Source organism: Hibiscus syriacus, unplaced genomic scaffold (assembly GCF_006381635.1).
Source record: "Hibiscus syriacus cultivar Baekdansim isolate YM2019G1 unplaced genomic scaffold, ASM638163v2 tig00116965_pilon, whole genome shotgun sequence".
Classification (NCBI taxonomy): domain Eukaryota; kingdom Viridiplantae; phylum Streptophyta; class Magnoliopsida; order Malvales; family Malvaceae; genus Hibiscus; species Hibiscus syriacus.
In genome coordinates, this window is record NW_024063490.1 from 5,916,279 (window position 1) to 5,938,877 (window position 22,599).

Genomic DNA, 22,599 nt, shown 5'->3' on the forward strand with positions numbered 1-22,599 from the left:
GAAGGAATTTGAGGATGCCACGTTCAGGTATCTCCCCTGAGAAGACAATCAAATGACTGATGCTTTGGCTACCTTAGCGATAATTTTTAAAGCTAATAAGAGAACAGGCATGATGCCAATAAGGATACAAGTATACGAGACCCGACTCACTGTTATCACCTAGAAGAAGAAAGGGATGACCATCCATGGTACCACGATATCTTACAATATATGAGATAACAGACGTATCTCCCAGAGCATCTATTGACAAGAAAACAATCAGAAGAATGGCAATCAAATACTTGATGGGGAAATTGTGTACAGAAAGGGCAGTGACCAAGTTTTACTGAGATGTAAATGCCAAAAAAGAAAAAAATATGATGAAAGAAGTACATGGTGAAACATGCGGAACACATGCAAATGGTTTATCTATGGCTAGAAATATTATGGGATACGTATATTATTGGCCACGATGCATAAAGATTGTGTAAATTACGTGAGAAAATGTCATAAATGCCAGATATATGCGGATAAAATTCAAGCACCGCCCTCGCCTTTGCATGGCATGAGCTCACCTTGGTCGTTCTCTATGTGGGGTATAACGCAATTGGGATAGCCACACCAAAAGGTTCAAATGGGCATCAATTCATCTTAATGGAAATCGATTATTTCACAAAGTGGGTAGAGGTTACTTCCTATTCTAGTATCACGGATCTAGAGTTTGCAAATTCATAAAGAGTGAAATAATCTGCCGATATGGCTTGCCAGAAAGAATCATCACAGATAATGCTATTAATCTGAACAACAAGATGATGGATGAACTATGTGCTTAATTCAAGATAAAGCATGCCAACTTTGTGACCTACCGCCCGAAGATGAATGGAGCAGTAGAAGCAGCGAACAAGAACATCAAAAGGATGATCGTGCGTACATCAACAGGGGTAACGCCCTTCTATCTGGTATATAGAACAGAGGCAATCGTACCTATTGAGGTTGAAATTCCATCACTTTGAGTCTTGAAAGAAGTAGAGTTGGATGAAGCAGAATGAATTCAGTCTTGCCTTGATCAACTGAATCTTATTGAAGAGAAAATGTCGAATGCTATATGTCATGGGCAAATATACCAAAAGAGGATGATGAGAGCCCACGAAAAGAAAGTGCGCTCAAGAGAGTTCCGAGAGGGGATATAGTACTGAAAAAGATTTTGTCGATCCAGAAAGATTTCCGTAGGAAATGGAAGCCCAATTGGGAGGGTCATACATTGTCAAAAAGGCCTCTCCGGGGGAGCTTTAATTTTGGTAGAGATGGACGAAAGAGTACTGAAAAACCTAATAAATTCAAACTTTGTCAAGAAATATTATGCCTAAGAGAGAAAGAAAAAATAAAAGAAAATGAGAGGTTCAAGGTGAAAACCTACAAAGGGCACCTTGAAACCAAGGAAATATTTGAGTTGAAAACCTGAAAGGGCGACTCAAATGCATTTTGATGTTGAGGCATCCGATGAATAAACCCTCTCGAAAGACTAGTAGTTCATGAAGGACATCGCATATACAAACAGATCTGCCACCTTGAGATCTCCTAGACAAATGATCACTTCGAGATGTCAAATTAACTGATTCAGGAACACTTGTGCTAGAATTCATTATGACATATTCTTTTGCGTTTGGAATCTCTGTTCAATTCTTTGATTGCCACGACTTTGTGTAAAACTTATATTTCATCAATAAATTTCATGATTATCATTTCAATCTTCAAATCATTTATTTCTGCATTCCATAAATAGCCTAGCATAATTCGAATTCTAAATAAGTAATTTATAAGTATCACTTTTTGATTAACCTGTAAAATATTGAGAATCCAAGTCTGCCCATCAGGTCGATATTTGCACTCATTAAAGCAAGTGATTGATAAAATGGTGAGACAATAGGTGACATCAGCCCGAATAACACAAAAAATAATGATAAATATTATGAATCAGGCGAGGAGTCAGCGAAGAAAAATACTTGACAAGGATAAAAGGGAAAATAAAGGCTTACGAGACCTTAAAACCCAAAAACATAAAGTCACATCATGTATACTCAAGCATTTACATGAATAGGGGCATACACATTCATTTTACGTCAAGTTTTGAATATCTGATAGGAAATCAGGGAGTCAACAAATATTTATTTCACAACTCCAGCAAAGAATCAATCTATATCTTTCATGGATCGCAGCAAATTTGAATACCTTGAGGTTAATACCTTCGGGTACTTCAAACACCAAAGCACTGACACATGTTAATCTTTTGCAGGTTTAAATCTTCAAAGAGAATATGAACCGATCGATATTTACAATGAAAAGTTCATAATGTGAAGAACTCATCCGACAGAAGGAGAAGAAGTTCATAATGAGAAGAACTTGTTTAACCTATTGCTCAATTCACAACACTTCAAATCAGCGATGCCTCGCTTGAGGGATTGACATTTCCAATGGAGAGTTTATAATGAGAAGAACTCATCCGACAGAGGGAGAAGAAGTTCATAATGAGTAGAACTTGTTCGACCTATTGTTCGATTCACAAAACTTCGAATCAGCAACACCTCACTTGAGGTATTAACATTTCCAATGGAGAGTTCATAATGAGAAGAACTCATCTGATAGAGGGAGAAGAAGTTCATAATGAGAAGAACTTGTTCGACCTATTGCTCTATTCACAACACTTCGAATCAGGAATGCCTCACTTGAGGGATTGACATTTCCAATGGAGAGTTCATAATGAGAAGAACGCATCCAACAGAGGGAGAAGAAGTTCATAATGAAAAGAACTTGTTCGACCTATTGCTCGATTCACAACACTTGAATCACAACGCCTCGTTTGAGGGATTGACATTTCCGATGGAGAGTTCATATTAGAAGAACTCATTCAACAGAAGGAGAAGAAGTTCATAATGAGAAGAATTTGTTCAACCTATTGTTCAATTCACAACACTTCGAATCAGCGGCACCTCACTTGAGGGATCAATATTTCTAGGAGAAAGATCATGATGAGAAGAACCCGTGACTTGAAGAGTAGATATTGAGTCAAAAATGGTGCTCTATTATCTTTGTGTCATTCCCATTTCACAACAATGAGCAAAGAGAGGTAGCTGTGAGTACCATTTTTTCCATTTTATTTATTTTACACCCAAAACCCAACTAAAAACCTAAACCCTTTTACAATTTATTTTACACCCAAAACCCAACTTAAAAAACCCAAACCTTTTACAATTTAAACCCAACCAGACCAACTAAAAAACCCAGACCTAGGGCCTAAAATCAGACCCGACCTGGGTCTAACCTATCTAGGGTAGCCGCCCAAACACCCTAACCAGATTTCATTCCTCTGACCCAATTTGTGACCACCATTTTCTCCCTCAATCCCAGCAACGCCAGCCACGCACACCCCACCACCACCAAGCTACACGCCTCTGCAGAAACAAAACACAAGTAACAAAATAGCAATGATTTTATTTCAGTTATAAATGGTATATAACCCATGCAAAAAATCTGTAAAGGGATTGGAATCTCCCCGAAAAAATATTGTACTCTGGTTCGTTCAAAGAAATCAAACATATTGAAGGTTACTTTTCCCCCTTTCTTTAATTTCGAATTTTTTATGTATTCTTTCTCTGTTGTCATTTGAACCCCATTAGTAAAAAAGTTATTTTTATCGGTTCAGATAAAACCCATATGATATTTTGTTTTTCGTGAACAAATCTACAATGTTTTTCTAAAAAACAAACCTTTGCATATTTGAATAAAAGTAAAATAGATATTTTTCGAATATAACCTAGCCTAATACTAACACAACCAGTTGTTTTGCAGTAAATAACAAAAAAATAAAAGGAACTAGATCGGAGTGATATCTAGGTCGAGGGGTCATCGCCAGAGTCGAGAACCGAAGGGTTTTGAGCTATTTCGACTAGTTTTAGAGGGTTTTCGGTATTTTAAGTCCTAAAATAAGTCTTAGGGGTTAGATCTAGGTTCGGTGAATTTTTTGGAGTGTTTTGGTGTTTCCGACTGCCTTGTATGACAGTCGGACGGTGGCTAGGGGAAGGGAGAACTCCTAATTTTTTTTCTAAATCTGGTTGCAAATGAAAGAAAAAAAACAAAATGTTGGTATTTATAGGGTAAGTTTAGGGGATAATCATGTTTATCCCCCTGAAAGTTGCACTCATTTTTGCAGTTTGGTCCCTTTAGGAACCAAAACTGCTATTTTGCCTTTTTTGTGCATGTGTTGTTATTTTTTGGGTTATTTTCTCTTTAGTCCCTAATATCTTATCTCATTTTTACATTCTTGTCCTACTGGGTTTGAAATTGTATTTTTTCCTTTACTTACCAATTTTATATATTTTGGTAAAATTATTTTTTGGTCCCTATAAATTACCTATATTTTTTCATTTTATTCATGTGTAGTGACCTTTTAATTTTTTAAAAATTTGCATGGACTGATTCTATAATTTATCATTTTAATTTGAAAGATTATTTTTTAGGCTTAAATAAAATGAATAATTGCCTTTAGGTCCCTGTAGTTTATGAGCATTTTTGTATTTTAGTCCTTAATATATTTATTTTTTATTTTGTTTCTATTTAGCCTTCAAATTTTGATTTGTTTCAATTTATCCCTTGTTACTGCCTAATTTCTTTGTTTTGAGCTTGGTAATTTGATATTTTGAAATTAGGTCCTTTTATTTATGTTATTTTATTTTTATTTTATGTTTTTTTACTTTTTTTATTATTTTAAAAAAAATTAATTTAGGTTTGTTAAATGTTTCAATATTTCATAGTTTAAATTCTTAGATTTAATTTTAAATTATATTAACATTAAAATCAAGCTTAGAAATTAGGAGGATACTCTAGTTTAATTAGGGAGCAATTCGAGTCAAATTTTCGCATAAGATGTCAGATTACTAGAATCGATTGCTCAATTTTTAAAATTTATTAATAATTAATATTTTCTAAATAAAATTTAGGTTTAATTCCCTTTTAATACGTTAAATTAGGTAACATTTAGAATTTTGGTTGTTAATTAGTCCTCAACTTTAAAATTATCGATTTAGGTTTTAAACTTTTAAATATTTTAGAAATCGATATTTTTAGATCTTGGCCTTTTTAGTCCCCAAATTTCGATTAGAGCTTTAATATTGACATAACTAAATAGGTTAAATAGAGCCTCCACTTTTAGCTAGATTTCAATATAGTCCCCTTAATTTAAGGAATATTCCAAGTCGGCCCTCGCGTAAATGCTTAAGGGACCACCACGGTTATTCGATTCAATAATTGCTTTAAAATCAAATAGGGTTAATATTAGTACCTACACTTCTAGGTTTGTACTTCTAGGTTTGTGCTTTTAGGTCCTTTAATTTTCATAATTTGACACTTTAAACTAGAAAAAACCTTAATTTACTCTTAGTTTAATTAGGATAAATAAAATTTGTTTGATTGCATTTTATTTTTAACCCTAAGGCAATGTTCACTTATTAGGGAATTAATAGTATATATCCCACAAGTATGCTCAGGGGGTGACTACTGGTAATTCCTGAAATAAGTTGACATCCTTTTTAAAACTGCATCATGATTTTCTAAAAACGATGCAATATTCGGTTATCAAGCACAATAGTTGATCTCCTGTGTTTATGCTAGGGGCGAATGCTACGGCTTTAATAAACGAGTACCCTTTTCAACTTTGCATCCATAATGTTTTCTAAATGAAGTAACGTTCGAACTCAAAATTTTTGATTTTAAATATAGGGTAACCAACTGACTCTTTAACCCGATTTCTGGGTTTCTGGATTTTCGCAGACCTTAAAACTTGGTATTTTTGTAAAAATAAAATGTTTTATTTAAATTACCCAGTTTTTATGGTGTTCTAATCGCACATTAAATGATTGGTGGTGACTCCTCAAATTTCAAAATTCTTTTAAAAAAGAAAATCCCTGAGTCGGTATCATTTTTTCCCGCCCGAGGGAAAAATGATGTCGACGGTACCGATAATCCCTACTAAATTTACTCTCTATTTTAAGAACAATATCGGTAGTGTCCCCTCGCTCGAAAATTCTATGTTTAGGCACAAAAAATGAAACATCTCCCACTTTAAAGGCCCTATTAAGGGCCTCAACTGTCTTTAATGTGTTATGTATGATTAAAGGAGGCATAAAGAGGCTTTAAACTTGCTGAAAACACTAATTTACAATTTCTACCATGAAGATTCTTTATAGCTTATGCAATCTACCGAAACATATTAGTGACCTACATTGTGGTATAGATGAGTTTAGAGTGAGTTACATTTGCTTACTAACTGATGGAATGGTCCAAGGCTCAACCCAAGGTAAGTTTCTCTTTTCCTTTGTTCTTGCAGCTTTCTCCAACTTCTCTCTCTAAACAAGAATCAAACATATAGGTTACTAGACTTTTTAAGAAGCTTAGAGGGCCATCTAAAATGTATTTAGAGTTTAAAATCCCTAAAAAACATAAGGGTTTTGTATGGTTTTCTAAAGCCCCCGCTAAACCCACACTTTGGGGAAACTATGGTGGAAATAAGAGGTTGAGGGCTTGAATTGAAGCTTGAGATGTGAGGATTATGATTCTTACCTTCAAAATAACGAACCAAAACAAGAGGGAGAATGAGAGTGTTTGAAGAAGACAGTTTTTTTTTGTGGAGAAAAATATATGTCATACGTGATATCACCCCTCCTTAATTGAGAATTCAATTTTCTCTTTAAAAATGAGTGAAATTACACTTTTGGTCACTCCACTATTAGTCCACTTTTATAAACACCTCTTTACACCAACTATTGGGCTCAAACCAAAGCCCAACTTCACCTAAGTTTGGATCAAGATTTCTCCTAGGCTAAGTGATTTATGCAAGGTCCAACTTGGGTTAGCCCGAACTACCAATCCGATTTCCGGGGCGTTACATATATTATAGTTAATGATAAAAAAATAAAAAATGGATAAGTGAGAACTTAAATCTAGGCCGATTGAGATTCAAATTATAAATTTATCTTTTGATTTTATATTAAAATCATAAGAAAAAAATTTAAGATTCAAATTATATATTTATCTTTTGATTTTAAATTATGCTCGTGAGTTCGGGTATGTTAAATAAAATTTTAATTTTATTTTAAATATAATTTCACATATATAATCATTAATAAATAAATATAAAATAAATTTAATTTAAAATATTAAAATCTTAAATTAATTATAAATATTATATTAGATTTTTTTTAGCAATTTAAGTGTTATCATATTCTCAATGGCCTAGATTTAAGTCATCACTTGTCTATTTTTATTTCTATCATTAACTATAATATATAATGTATAATATATAAAAATATTTTAATTGATGAACTAGAATAAATAAATAAATAGAAAACTAAATGATCAAAATTAAGAAGATAAAGAATGTGATATGATCTCTGGTTAAAAATTAAATAAAAATTCCTTACTTAACCGATTAAATCAAATTATTTAATTTTAAAATAAAATTAATATTAACCATTTTACCATGATCAATGAAAGTAACGAAGATTCAGAGACTGACTACACAAAAGAATATAGGGCAAACTACATTAATGACCACCCAATTATGGGCTTAGTCTCGAAATGACAATCATTTTCAAAATTGCATCAATATGAGCACTGAACAATTTAAATGGTTTCAATATAGTTACCTGGCGTTAATATTTAATAAAAGTGTTTATGTGACCGTTAACAAAGTTGATATAATTAGGGTGTAGATCCTTGTAAAGTTACGCATCTGTGACGCTGGAACCCTGCTTTGTTTTCTTCCATTTATGTCACTACTTGTATATGATTTGTTTCCTTGTATTTTCATTTAATGCAATTTGATCGTGATTATGTTTTTAATTTGTGTAATGCCTTAATTTGAGCATTAACTTTAAAATCTTTTATTCTAGTCATGTATTAAATTTATAAATTAAATCTCTTAGATTTTAGAATTAATCGTTGAGTCAATTCTCACACTTGTTATCAAGGTAATAAATATGATATATAACTTGTTCAAGTTTAGGTAGAAAAATAAAACTAAAATAACTTAATTGCATTTAAACTCAATATCAGTTAGTTACCAAGCAAAGCCTTAACCAATAGGCTAAATCTAATATTTAGGATTCAATTAAAATATTTTTATATATTATATATTATAGTTAATGATAGAAATAAAAATAGGACTTAAATTTAAACCAATTGAGAATATGATAATACATAAATTACTAAAAAATATAATATAATATTTATAATTAATTTAATATATTAATAATTTTAAATTAAATTAAATTTATTTATTTATTTTATTTATATTTATTTATTAATGATTATATATATATAAAATTATATTTAAAATTAAATTAAAATTTTATTTCACATTCCCGAACTCACAACCATAATTTAAAATAAAAATAAATTTATAATTTAAATCTTAAATATTTTTTATGATTATAATTTAAAATCAAAAGATAAATGTATAATTTTAATCTCAGTTGGCCTATATGTAAGTTCACTTATCCATTTTTATTTTTTATCGTTAACTATAATATATATATATAATATTATAATTGAATTCATAAATATTAGATTTGGGTTATTGGTTAATATTTACTTGGTTACTAATTCATTTTGGGTTCAAATCCAATTAAGTTATTTAAAAAAAATTCTGCCTAAACTTGAACAAGTTTATAACATATGTATTATCTCAATAACAAGCGTGAGAATTAACTCAGTGGTTAAGGCATACATATGTTTCCCTTGGGACCCAAGTTGGATTCCCTTAGGTGTCAAAACTCATCATTTATTTTCACTTCAATTCAAAAAGGTGACATGTTTCATCTTTTGATTGGATTGATATTTATTAAATTAAATAAAATTAGGACCTAATTAAAAATTAAGAATTAAAGTTAATCTTGGTGATCAAATTTGATTAATTCTAAAATGTAGGGGATTTAATCTATAAACTTAATACATGACTATAATAAAAGATTTTAAAGTTAATGCTCAATTTAAAGCATTAGAAAATTAAAAAATGAATCAGGATCAAATTGCATTAAATGAAAATCCTAGGAAAATCTAGTTTAGGCAAGATAGCCGGTTTTCTCTGGGTGCACGTTAGCAGGCCTAACGTTTCTGGGATCTCCGTCGTCGCTCGGTGTGGGTTCGTCTGTTTGCGCATACTCTTTCACTCTCTCATCATCATTTTCCTGTTCAGATCGAATATATCATGGATTGGAGAAAACTATTCATAAGTTCGAAAGGGCACGTCTTGGATTTCTTTCCCCCAGAATCGCGTGCTGGTCCTCTGTTGGTCCAACCACTGCTAGAGGTTTTCGAAGAATGATTGCCGATTGAAAACTTTCATTAGTGGAACAGTTTCTTGGGCCTCCTCCGAACTATTACACTCTGCAGAGAACAGTAGAAACAATGTGGAAGAAAGCCCTTCAAGGTAACAACGCCCAAATTAGTTTGTTAGGTAACAACGCTTACGTTTTTTCTTTCACTTCAGAAGTTGCTAGGAACTGGGTATTGGAGAATGGATCGTGGCATGTCTTTAATAAACCTATGATCTTAAGGAAATGGGAGCCAAATCTGAAAAAACTGAAAAAACTTGATTTTGACCTTACTAAAATTCCCATTTGGATTCATCTATATAATGTGCCCTTAGAACTCTATTCAAGAGCTGGACTTAGTTATATTGTAAGTGCCATTGGAGTACCTCTCTCAATGGACATTGTTACAACATCTAGAACAAGATTAGAATATGCTAAAGCATGCATCGAAGTTGGTCTAAATGATAAAATACCAGAGTTTGTGAATGTAGTTTTAAATGATGGATCTGTTACTTCTATTCATGTTGAGATTCCATGGTTACCACCAAGATGTCAAAACTATAGTGTGTTTGGGCATAGTGATAAGCTGTAAAGAAAAAAAACATACTGCTATTACTCAAGTATGGAAAAAAAAGAAGTAACACATAATCCTACTGTAGTAACTCCTTTAGAAGGAGGAATCGAGCTTCTACAAGAGTGTATGCTTACTAAAGATAATGGAACTAAGGAGCTTAACCCTACGGAAATTAGTAATGAAGATGGAAAGAATCTTTTATAAATGAAAGTACCGTTAACCCTGAACCTCTTATTTTTAAAAAGGGTAGAGGTAGGCCTCCTAAAGAAAATGCAAAACCTGTCCTGACTGGTTCAAGGAACATATTTAAAATCTTAACTGCAGCAGATGATCCATCTTCTTCTTCTATGGAAGCTCATCTTAAGAAAAGAGCTGCATCTTTTGGAGTTGTTTCCCTTGTAAATGAACTGAAATCAAAGAAAAATGATAGAATGGACAAAGTTAAAAATGTTTAAGTGAGTAGTACTGTGACTACCACCTCCTCTTCCCCTCAATGATTTTAGGTTTTTGGAACATTAGAGGAATTAATAGTCCTCTTAAGAAAGTAGGTGTGTTGAAGAGAGCTAATCTAAATAAAATTGATGTTTTATGCATTTTGGAAACTAGAGTAAAACCCAGTAATTCGACTGCAATTCTTGACAACAATTTGAACACTGGAATTCATATACTAACTATGACTTTGCTGAAAATGGAAGGATTTGGGTCATTTGGAAAAAAGGTTTGGATTTCTCTGTTATCCATGTTTCTGATCAATGTATCTCTCTCAAAGTTTATTACCTTAGTGTCCCCCTAATCATTACTGTTGTCTATGGCAGTAATGATGGGATTATAAGAAGACAACTTTGAAAGCATCTTTCTGACTTGGGCAGATTGTATGGTAACCTTCCTTAGATCCTGGGAGGAGACTTTAATGTCATCCTTAACTCCAATGAAAGTTCTAACTCTACCCTATTAGGACATTTTCTTATTTTAGATATGAAGGAGTTCCAAGATGCCCTCTTCGACTTAGAACTTTCGATCACCCATTCTTTGGCCCACATTCACTTGGAGTAACAAATAACAAGAGTCTTACCTCGCGAGAAAACTTGATAGGGTTATAGTTAACTCTACGTGGTTTAGCACTTTTCCTAAGTCTCATGTCGAAATCCAAGCTCCGGGTATTTCATATCACTGTTTGGCAATGACTTGGCTTGCTAAAGAGACTCATGTTGACAATCCTAAACCTTTTAATTTTTTTAACTTTTGGGCTAATCATCCAAACTTCCTGAGTGTGGTTAGATAGTCTTGGCAATCATCTTCATATAGAAGCCTTATGCAGAATCTGTTTTCCAAATTAATGCGCCTCAAATCCAGCTTGAAATCCCTTAATCATTTTCTTTAGTGACATCTCAGCTCATGTTAAACAAAAGAAATTGGAGCTAGAAAATCAATAACTTTTATCACTAAGAGTTGAAGATTCCTCATAAAGAGCTTCTTATTCAAAATGAGTTGAAAAATTTAGAAGAGGCTGAAAATATGTTCTTAAGACAAAAGTCTAAGATTCAATGGCTTAAAGATGGTGACAAATGCACAAAGTTTTTTCATTATGTAGTTGCCATTAAAACCAAAGGGAAACTATCAGAGTTCTTGTTGATGACAATGAGAACAAATTAGAATCCTATGATGAAATGGTTACTGAACTGATTGGGTATTTCACTAATTTGATTGGAATAGAAAATCCAGAAGTTAAAGTTTGCGACCATAATATACTTCAAAATTTGCTTCAATACTCTATGCCTTCAGACACTTCGAATGCACTTATTAAAGAAGTAACAAGAGAAGAGATCAAAGAAGTTGTTTTATGTCAAGGTAATGAAAAAGCTCCAGGACCTGATGGCTACACTCCTTATTTCTTTAAAAGAATCTGGCCTATTATTGAAGATGATGTGGTTGTTGCTATAACTCAATTTTTTAAGGAATCCATTATGCTGCCTGCTTTCAACGCAACTTCAATCACTCTGGTTCCTAAAGTCCCAAACCCATGTAAGGTTAAGGATTTTAGGCCTATTTCTTATTGTTCAGTTATCTATAAAGTTGTTACAAAAATTCTGGTAAAAAGACTAACAAATTTACTCCATGATATTATTTCCCTAAATCAAATTGCTTTTGTCAAATGAAGGAACATTGTTGATAACACTTTCTAGCACAAGAGCTAGTCAAAGGATATGGTAGGAAGACTATCTCTCCTAGGTGCTCATTGAAAATTGACATCCACAAGGTTTTTTATTCTCTGCATTGGGAATTTATCTCTGCCGTTCTGAATGCTATTGGTCTTCCTAGAATTTTCATTAAGTGGGTAGAAGCTTGTTTCACAGGAGCTCGTTATTCCATCTCTTTCAATGGAAGTTTAATTGGTTATTTCAAAGGGGCCAAAGGCTTAAGATAAGGTGATCCTATTTTTCCCCTGCTGTTCGTCCTTTCCATGAACGTTCTTTCCAAAATTCTCATAAAGCTGCTCTTAGAGGTATGTTTCGCTTTCACCCTAGATGCAAAAAAATTGGTTTAACTCATCTCACTTTTGTCGATGATCTGTTTATCTTTTTTAAAGCAAATATGGAATCTTTCGCGGGAGTTATTAGTGTTTTAGATTACTTTTATGAAATTTTTGGCCTTAAGATCAATGCACATAAATGCAAATTCTTTGCTATTGGAATCTCCCCTACGAAAATTGCTGAAATCAAAAGAATTACTGGATTCAACAAAGGTTGTCTACCAGTTAGATAACTAGGTGTTCCTCTGGTTTCTAGGAAACTCTCGGATAAAGATTGTGTGGCACTCATAGATAATATTAGGGTCGTATTCACAAATGGTTGAGAAAACACTTAAGCTATGCTGGTAGACTAGAGCTAATCAAAACTGTCTGCTTAGAATCACAAATTTCGGTGCAAGCAGTTAATCCTTCCCAATCTGTTCTTAATAGAATTGAATAATTATGCGCACGATTTTTTTAAAAGGTTCAGATAAGGCAGCAACTGGTGCAAGAGTGAGTTGGGATAAGCTTTGTCTTTTAAAATCAAAGGGGGTTTAGGCCTTAAAGACATTAAAGTTTGGAACAAAGCATGTATGATGCATTTGATCACGAAAGTACTTGCGGGTGAAGGTTCATTATGGATTGCCTGGATTAAAAACTATATTATTAAAAATTTAGATTTTTGGAACATGGACATTGGAATGAACACAAGCTGGAACTTTCGATGCTTACTTAGTATGAGGCTTCAAGCTTCCACTGTTCTTTCTTCAGGAGCTAACACGATAAAAGACATTTGGCTTCAAATTCGTCATAGTAATGATAAAGTCACTTGGCACAAGTTAATATGGTTTCCACTTCATATCCCTAAGTTTAGTATTATTACTTGGATGGCAATTTTAAATAGACTTCCAACTAAAAATAGGTTGATTCGAATGGGGTTTGAAATCGATGATAAATGTTGCTTTGCAATGGCTCTCAGGAAACTAGAGATCATTTATTTCTTCATTATGCTTTGTCTAGTTCATTATGGGATGTTGTTTTGAACCTCAATGGATTTCGAAGAGGATCATGTTTGTGATAATCATTTATCTTGGGCTTGTGCAACTTGGAAAGGTAATTCTTTGCTCACTACTATCATGAAGCTAACTTGGACTACTTTTACTTACACTATATGGGATGAGAGGAACAAACGATTATTTAAAGGTTGCTCAAGATCTTTTGAAGATATGTTTCATGCTATTAAAGAAACTGTTGCTGTCAAACTACGGAGTATAAACATTAATAGGAATGATAGTACTAATATCATTCTTTGTAACCAATGGGGTATAGATTATTGATGCTTTGTTTTGTTATCGATTTTGATGTAAGTTTTTTATCCTTTGTAAGAACTTACTATTTTTGTAGTTGTTATCTGCTCACTGGATAATAAAATTTAATTGATTTATCCAAAAAAAATGGAAAAAACAAAGTAGGGTGCCAGTGTCATGAATGTGTAACTTTACAAGGGCTCGTACCATAATTATACCAATTTAACGTAAAATGTTAACGACAAGTGGTTATATTGAAATCATTTAAATAGTTTATTGGTTATATTGATGTAAATTTGGAAATGGTGGTCATTTTGAGACCAACCCATAGTTGGGTGGTCATCATGTAGTTTACCTTAATTTTAAAATACATTATCTCTCTTATTTTGTGGAATATGCAATTCTAGCATTGGGGAATAATTACTTATCTTTATTCTTTATGCTTAAATTCGGACATTAATTATTCGATGTTCTAGAATCATTTCGAATCAAGTAATGCTTCATTTAGGTGATTGGATTTTTTAGTTGTTTCATTTTTATTTTTTCCATTTGATAATATTTTTTATATCAAAAAATTTTTCGGTTCAATCATTGTCGTTACCATCATCGTTGACTATATTTATTTGTATAGTCGGTTGACGAAATTTAAGATGATTTTTTATGAATAGTACTGCAAATGTCACAGACATAAATGTCTATTATTAAATAGTCAAAAGTCTTTAAACAAGTATTTTTAATAAGGTCTCTATCGTTGTATTGTATGTATTGATCAATAATATTATACAAAATGTCCCTTTCAAAAATGAATGTTTATTATCAAATGGTTGAGAGTATTTGAACATGTATTATCTTGTATTTATCTCAAATTTATAAAAAATAATTTTATTTATTTATTTATTTGAATAGTTTGAAGTTGTTACAAGATAATATATGTTCAAAATATTTTTCAATTATTGATAACATATTGCAGACTGTCGACACCGTTTTTCGCTCGGGCGGGGAATGACCAATATCGACTTTGGGGTTTTTCTTTGAAAACAATTTTGAAATGTGAGGGGTCTCCACCAATCATTTAAGATACGATTGGGACACAACAAAAATAGGGTGATTTTAATAAAATATTTTATTTTTATAAAAATACCAAGTTTTAAGGTATGTGAAAATCCAGAAGCAGGTTCGGGAGTCGGTTACGTATGGGGAAGGATTATCACCCCACAAGCGCCCAAAATTGGTACCTAGTTGATTACCCTATATTTAGAATCAAAAATTTTGAGTTTGAACTTTATTTAATTTAAAAATTATTACAGATGCCAAGTTGAAAAGGGTATTCGTTTATTAAGGCTAATAGCATTCGCCTCCTAGCATAAATGCGGGAGATCGACTATTGTGCCTAATAATCGGACATTGCCTTAATTTCAGAAATCATGATGTGGTTTTGAAAAGGATGTCGACATATTTCAAGAATCACCAGTAGTCACCCATGTGCATAATTGAGGGAGATATACTATTAATTCCCTAATAAGTGAGTATTGCCTTAAATTTTAAAATAAAATACAATCAAATAAATTATTATTAATCCTAATTAAATAAGGGTAGATTAAGGTTTTTTCTAGCTTAAACTGTCGAATTATGAAAATTAAAGAACCTAAAGGCACAAATCTAAAAGTGTAGGTTCTAATATTAACCCTATTTAATTTTTAAACCAGTTATTGAATCGAATAACCGAGATGGTCCCTTGAGCATTTAGGCGAGGGTCAATCGAATTATTCCCTAAATTAAGAGGACTATATTGAAATCTATCTAAAAGTGAAAGCTCTATTTAATTTATTTAATTATGTCGACCTTGAAGATCTAATTGAAGTTCAGGGACTAAAAGGTCAAGGATCTAAAATACCGAGTTCTAAGAGACTAGAAGTTAAGGACCTAAATTAATAATTTCTAAAGTTTGGGGACTAATTAATAAACCAAATTTCTAATTATTGTCTAAACTATCCTATTAAAAAACTAAGCCTACAGTGTCTTTTTTAGAAACTATCGATGATTAATAAAATTTAAAAAAGGATGAGTAATCGATTCGAGTAATCAGGCATCTTATGCAAAAACTCGACTCGAATTGCCCCTAATTAATAACTACGACGTCACCCTAATTTCTAAATCCGATTTGAGTGTTAACCTAATCTAAGAATGAAATCTAAAACTTAAAACTATGAAGTATCAAATCATTTAAACAACCTAATTAAAATTAAAAAAAAAGAAAAGAAAAACACAACATAAAAAATAAAAATAAAATAAGCATGCACAAGGACCAAATTAAATAAATATCGAATTACTAAACTAAAAAAAGAATAAATTAAACATATAATAGGGGATAAATTAAAATGAATCAAAATTAAATGGCTAAATCTAAACAAATAAAAAAAGTTTATCCATTTTATTAAAATGAATCAAAAATGAAAAAAAACACCAAAACTACAGGGACCTAAAAATAATTAACCATTTTATTCAAGCCTAAAATAACTTGTTAAACTAAAAAAAGGGAAAATACAAAATCAGTCCACATGAATTTAAAAAAATTAAAAGGTCACTACACATGACTACAATGTAAAAACACGTCTAACTTACAAGGACCAAACATTAATTTTATATATATATATATAACATGCAAAGAAAAGGGGAAAATTACAATTTTAAACCCTACAGTGACCAGAATGTAAAAACACGCTAAAATCAGAGGGACTAAAACGAGAATAACCCAAAAAATACAAAACACATAGAAAAAGAAAAATAGTAGTTTTGGTCCCTATATATGACCAAACTGCAAAAACATGCTAAAAGTGGGGGACCTCAACGTGATTTCCCCCGAAGTTGTTTCTATAAATAACAACCTTTTTTCATTTTAAACCCAAAATAGAAAAAAAAACCTATAAACGCTCTCCCCTTTCATCGCCGCACACGATGGTCGAAAAACCCAAAATATCCTGAAATCATAGATCTACCCACCTATGACGTAACTTAGGGCTTAAAACCACCTAAAACACCCCTAAACTACCCAAAAACAACCCAAACTCTTCAGGTTCCCTGGACTCCAGCGACACTTCTCTGACTCAGGTAATATTCGGATCTGTTATTTCTTTTATTTTAAATGTTTTTTTTTCTTATTGAAGTGCCTTGGTTGTTAATAGACTAAAAAACTCTCCTTTTGTTATTCGAAAATGATGTTACTATTTAGGTTTTTCGAAACTGAAGAAAAAACCATTTTTTACTGAGATTCGAAGCTAAAGATCAAAGAATACAAACATACTACTCGAAAAGAAAAAAAAGGTAACCTTGAAGTGTTATTTATTTGCTTTAAAAAAACAATGTTACAACAAAGTTTTTTTTATATCAGAAAACCGAGAGATTTTCTGTTTCTAATGCATGGGTCTTTATACCGTTTACAAAGCAATTACAAATGATTGTTATTTTGTTTCTTCTCATTTGTTTTTGCAGGGTTGCGTGGAGTGTTGGTGGAAGTGGTGGCGTGCTAGAGTGCTCTTCGGGTATTGGGGCAGAGAACGATGGCCTTTGGTTGGGACTTGGGCGGCTACTCTAGGGATAGGGTTAGATTTATGATCGCGGTTGGGTTCTATCTTTTGGGCTCTATCTTTTGGGCTCCAAGTCGGATTCTGTTTGGGTTTTGGGTCAGGTTCTAGGTTGGGGCCTGTTTGGGTCTTATTTTGTAGAAAGGAGCCGGTTTTATTTTGGGCTTTGTAATATGTATTGGATGATTTTAAATAATAATAATATTTATAATATAAATATAATAATAATAATATAAGGGTAGATTTGAAAAATGGTGATTACACAGACACAACTGTTCGACTTATAAAGTGAACTTATAATAATTTTTTTGTAATGCAATTCATATAAAACCGACAAATAATATGATTTTTGAACAAATATAATTGCTTGAAATGAGATATAATACCTTCCTCATTAATGGGTTCAGGTTCCATATGAAATCTTGTGAAAGATTAAGGAGGACACAGAATTGTGGAGTAGTAGTTACTTCGTCAACTACAAGTTATGCTAGTGTCAGGGACAATAATCCGTAGGAGGGAGAGGTCGATTATTATGGAAATCTTACGGACATTATTGAGTTAGATTATTATGGAAAACGAAAGGTTGTGTTGTTTCGGTGTGACTGGGTTGACGTAAACAGATGCATAAAAAGAGATAAATTCGGGTTTACAATGGTGAATTTCTCTTGATTAATTCACATTGGTCAACGATTGATGGATGAACCATATGTATCTTCTTCTCAAGTAAAACAAGTATTTTACTGTCACGATCCAATGGATGACGGTTAGTATGTTGTGCTCCGTAATACTCCCAGAGACTTGATAGACATCGGGGATGGAAGTAGAGATGACATTGAAACAAGATCAAAATGTTTACCTCTACTACCACAAAACTTAGATGAAACTATCACTAATACAACACAATTTCAATGGGTTCGGGAGGGCGTTGCTGAAGATATTTATGACAACTAACATTACATAAGAATGTTGTATGCTTATATCTTCATTTATTTATTTATAGTGCTATAATTTTTAAGATGTTGTCTTTCAATATATTCATTAATTAATTCGTTTTCTTATTACAAATGTTTGTTTATTACAGATATCATGCTGAGGAGAAAAATAAGTGATTTACGGATTGTTCGAGGTTCTAAAGACCATGAACAAAGAAATAACAAGGAATCAAATGCAGTTGAGTCTTCCGAAGATCCTGAAACTGTTGAAGAAGATGTAGAAATTCAAGGTAATCTTTGAAACTTTATTTATTAGTTTGTTTATTTTCAAAACTTACATTTAATAATTTCTTATATAGTTGAAAATGTTTGAACGCGCAAGATTAGAGGACGTACAACGTTGAAGGAATTATACCAACTTCCTCCTGGGCACCATGTCAAAGTTTCAAGAAACGATGCCGGTCAACCTATTGGCCCAGAAGCATATCTTTATCTGGTTACTTAGGCATAATTGGACGTAATGCGAATATGTTACCGATCAATTATGAGTCGTGGCGCGAAACACCTAATAGTAACAAAAATCAGGCATTAGATTTTGTTAATGTAATAATGTCATTATAATAAATAATCTATAACAATTCAATACTAATTTATACTTACGTTGCACACTTATTTGTTGTATAGAGAGATTTTCATTAGAAGTCTCTGACGATTTTGTGAAGCAAGCGTTAGGGAAGATGGAGAAACCACAAGAGCTCATTAAAGAAGAAATACTTCAAGAATGATCTCAGCCTTGAAGAGAAGCTACAAACAGTCCCACCTGGAATGCTCAGGTACCAAGGGAAGATGCAGTCAGATTTTGGAGTTCACAAAAAGGACAGGTATGATGTACTTTTCAAAAATAATTTTAACGAATTATAAATCATCATTAAAGTGGTTGTTTGACATTGTATGACCGAGAGTATGTTGGTGTTGCTAGCAGGCAAAACAAAAGTTTATGCACACGGCTGGATCGAAGAGCTTTGCTTGTATAGCTAATGAGGAGGTATTATAGATTATTCACATAGTTATTTGTATTACATGTACATACTAACTCAAAGTAATTATATTATGTTACATTGTAGGAAAATACATCTGGTTCTAAAGTTGGTCGAATCCAACTCTTTGACATGACACATACAAAGAAGGATGACACTCTTATGATTGCTGAAGCTGTAGAAATTGTGGTATGTTTATTGGATAGTCGGATTAAATTTACCTGACTTTATTTATATCTGTACCATGACATTTTTTATTTGAATTAATTATTCACTTTATTTTAACAAAAATTGAGAGAGAAAAGGGCGGAGTATCATGCTACTGCTTCGAGTCAAGGTCTTGTTAATGATGATGACATTGAAAACCAAGCTATTAATGAAGTTTTAGGTCCTGAAAGATATGGTCGAGTGCGCTGTCAAGGATCATTCATTACTCCCACCAAATATTTTGGATCTAGTTCATCACAGTACATGTCATCACAGTCTCAATCTTCCCAATTAGAAGTTAGTCGTTTAAAACAAAAGTTTGATGAGATGGATCAACAAATGGCTAACATGAAAGCCGAAAATGAAGGAAGGGAAGCAGAGAGAGAAGCATTGGCAACACAGAGAGAAGTAGCGGTAGCACAGAGAGAAGTAACATATCAGCAGAGATGTGAAGAATTTGAAAAACGACTCAATGATATGATGCAGATGTTACAGAAAATGCAACCTCAGAATCCACCATCATAGTGTCATTTATGTTGAGTACTTTATGTTAATGTTATTGAACCATGTTTAACTGAACTAATATTACGTTAATGAAAACTTTTATTTATTATATTGGATTTGATGTTGCTTGTTATGGATATAGAGTTTGATGTTATTGATGTCATGCTTGTTGGATAAAGGAATAGGTTGAAAAAAATAGATTTAGGGTAATCGAAGAAAATATTTAAATTGTTTAAAATATGTGTTCTTTAGCGGCGTTTGTAACAAAAAAGCCGCTATATACCATACATTTTGCAGCGTTTTTATCCTAAAAATGCCGCTAAATACCATACCTTTAGTGGCGTTTGTATTTAAAAATGCCGCAAAAATATCTTAACCTTTTGAGGCGTTTAAGAAAATGCCACTATATACATAAGCATTTTACGACGTTTGTGGGAAAATGTTGTTAAATCTCAACACCTATTGCGTCGTTTGTGAGAAAAATGCCGTTAAATGTCACAACCTATTACGGCATTTGTCTTACAACCGCCGCTAAATGTCACAACATATTGCGGCGTTTGTGAGAAAAACGTCGCTAAATATTAACACTATTACGGCGTTTGTGGAAAAAACGCCGCTAAACCTCCGCACCTATTGCGACTTTTATCGCTAAATACAAACACCTATTGTAGCGTTTGTTGGAAAAATGCCGCTATATATCGTTACCTATTGCGGCGTTTTTTGTTACCAAACGCTGCGAACTTTAGCTGTGCTATTTTCAGCGACGCTTTTTGCGGCGTTTGTCATATCGCCGCATGTATTTTTTGCGGCGCTTATAAACGTCGCTATAGGTTAAAAAAATGTCGCAAAAAACCAGTTTTAATGTAGTGTATCTTTCCGTTTTTGGTTGGATTTCTACCTAAGCAACTAAGATGGGTGAACGAATAGCTAACAAATCATGATTTTACTTGTTAGATTACTACAAGCGCTATTAAGTTAGATGAAATGATGGGTTAACAGGGTTTAGATTTCGGCCAACTTATAAATAATTTCTTTCTTTTCTTATAAAATTGTGTGATACGTTATCTATAGGTCAAATATAATAATTTATTTTAGGAGTAACATTAAAAAGTTATTTAAAAAATATATTTATAAATTTTAGATGAAAAAAATAAAATATCAATAAAATATATAAAAAATTTAAAATATATGAGAAATTTAAATCTTTTAAAAAATAATTATCTTATGGGTAAATTATAAATTTGGCAAGTAAACTTTACTCTCTCTCCTATTTCACTATTGTACTTTAAATATTTTCAATTTTCGCACTAAATTTAATACATTAGATGTTTTGGTCACTCGATCGTTTTCTCACTAACGGCGTTATAAATGAGCTTTTATATAAATGTAAAATGGCGTCATTTGATGGAAATTTTGTTTTTTAAAATAGCGTTGTTTTAACGCCGCTAACTATTTAACGATGGAGTGACTAAAAAATTAATGTATTAAATTCAGTGAGAAAATTGAAAACTTTAAAGTTTAGTAAGCAAAATAGGAGAGAGAGTAAAGTTTAATGATAAATTTATAAAATACCCTTATCTTATCAACCCTTTTCTTCCATCCTGATTACATGGAAAAGCCCTATTAAAAAGTAATTAAGAAATTTAAAATGACCTATTGATCTTACCAATTCCTTAGGATTAAGTTCCAAGATATTACTCGGTATAAATCTTATTAACAATATAATTGAATAACTATTAGATCGGATATCGTAAAAATCTGTAATAAAACGATTAATAATCTAATTTATTTCATCTACAATATTAAAATTTAAATTTTAAACATTATTAAAGAGATATAACATATTATTTTGTTAAACTAATTGATAATTGATCGACTCGATTTCTTACGACGGCTTATTTTAATGTTTACAAACACTACTAAATAGTATTGATCTTACATTACTTAAGATAATGATTTATTAGTGAATTTAAAGTAGATTAATGAATAAATTAATATAAGCACCAAGTTTAAGTGTTTAGAGAATTTTCCGTTCAAAGTAGGTGTTTAGCATTTTTCAACAATACTCTTTTAAGTACATACATCGTAATGATCGTTAAAAATCGTTATATGATACGTATCACATTTATTTATTTAAATTTTTTATTTAACAACACTTAAAAATATTAATTTAAAAAATTAAATTCTTTAAAATTACAAAAATCCAAAAATTTATATCCCTAATTTCATGTCATCGATGACAGCTTCTTGTCCATCGTACAAGTGGTGAACACCTTGAATGAGTTTGGCCTTGTGGAGTTAGTCGGCTACGATCTCCATCTGATGCATCAAGATCATGTCTTGGAAGAATGTGAGCAGTTCATTAGGATTGGTCTCGACAGAGTGTGAGGGGGCTTCGCACCGGTGAGAGGTGAAAGGAACATAGGTCTCAATGGTTATGAAAGTGGTGTTGGTGGAGATGGGGCGACGAAGGGATACAAAGGAGTAAACAGGCTTCAGATTAGCAGAACGAGAAGAAGAGGAAGGGATTCAAGATTTTGATTGGTTATTTTCTAGCGAAGGATTGAGGGTACGAATATGTCATTCAAGGTTTTATGATTTTTT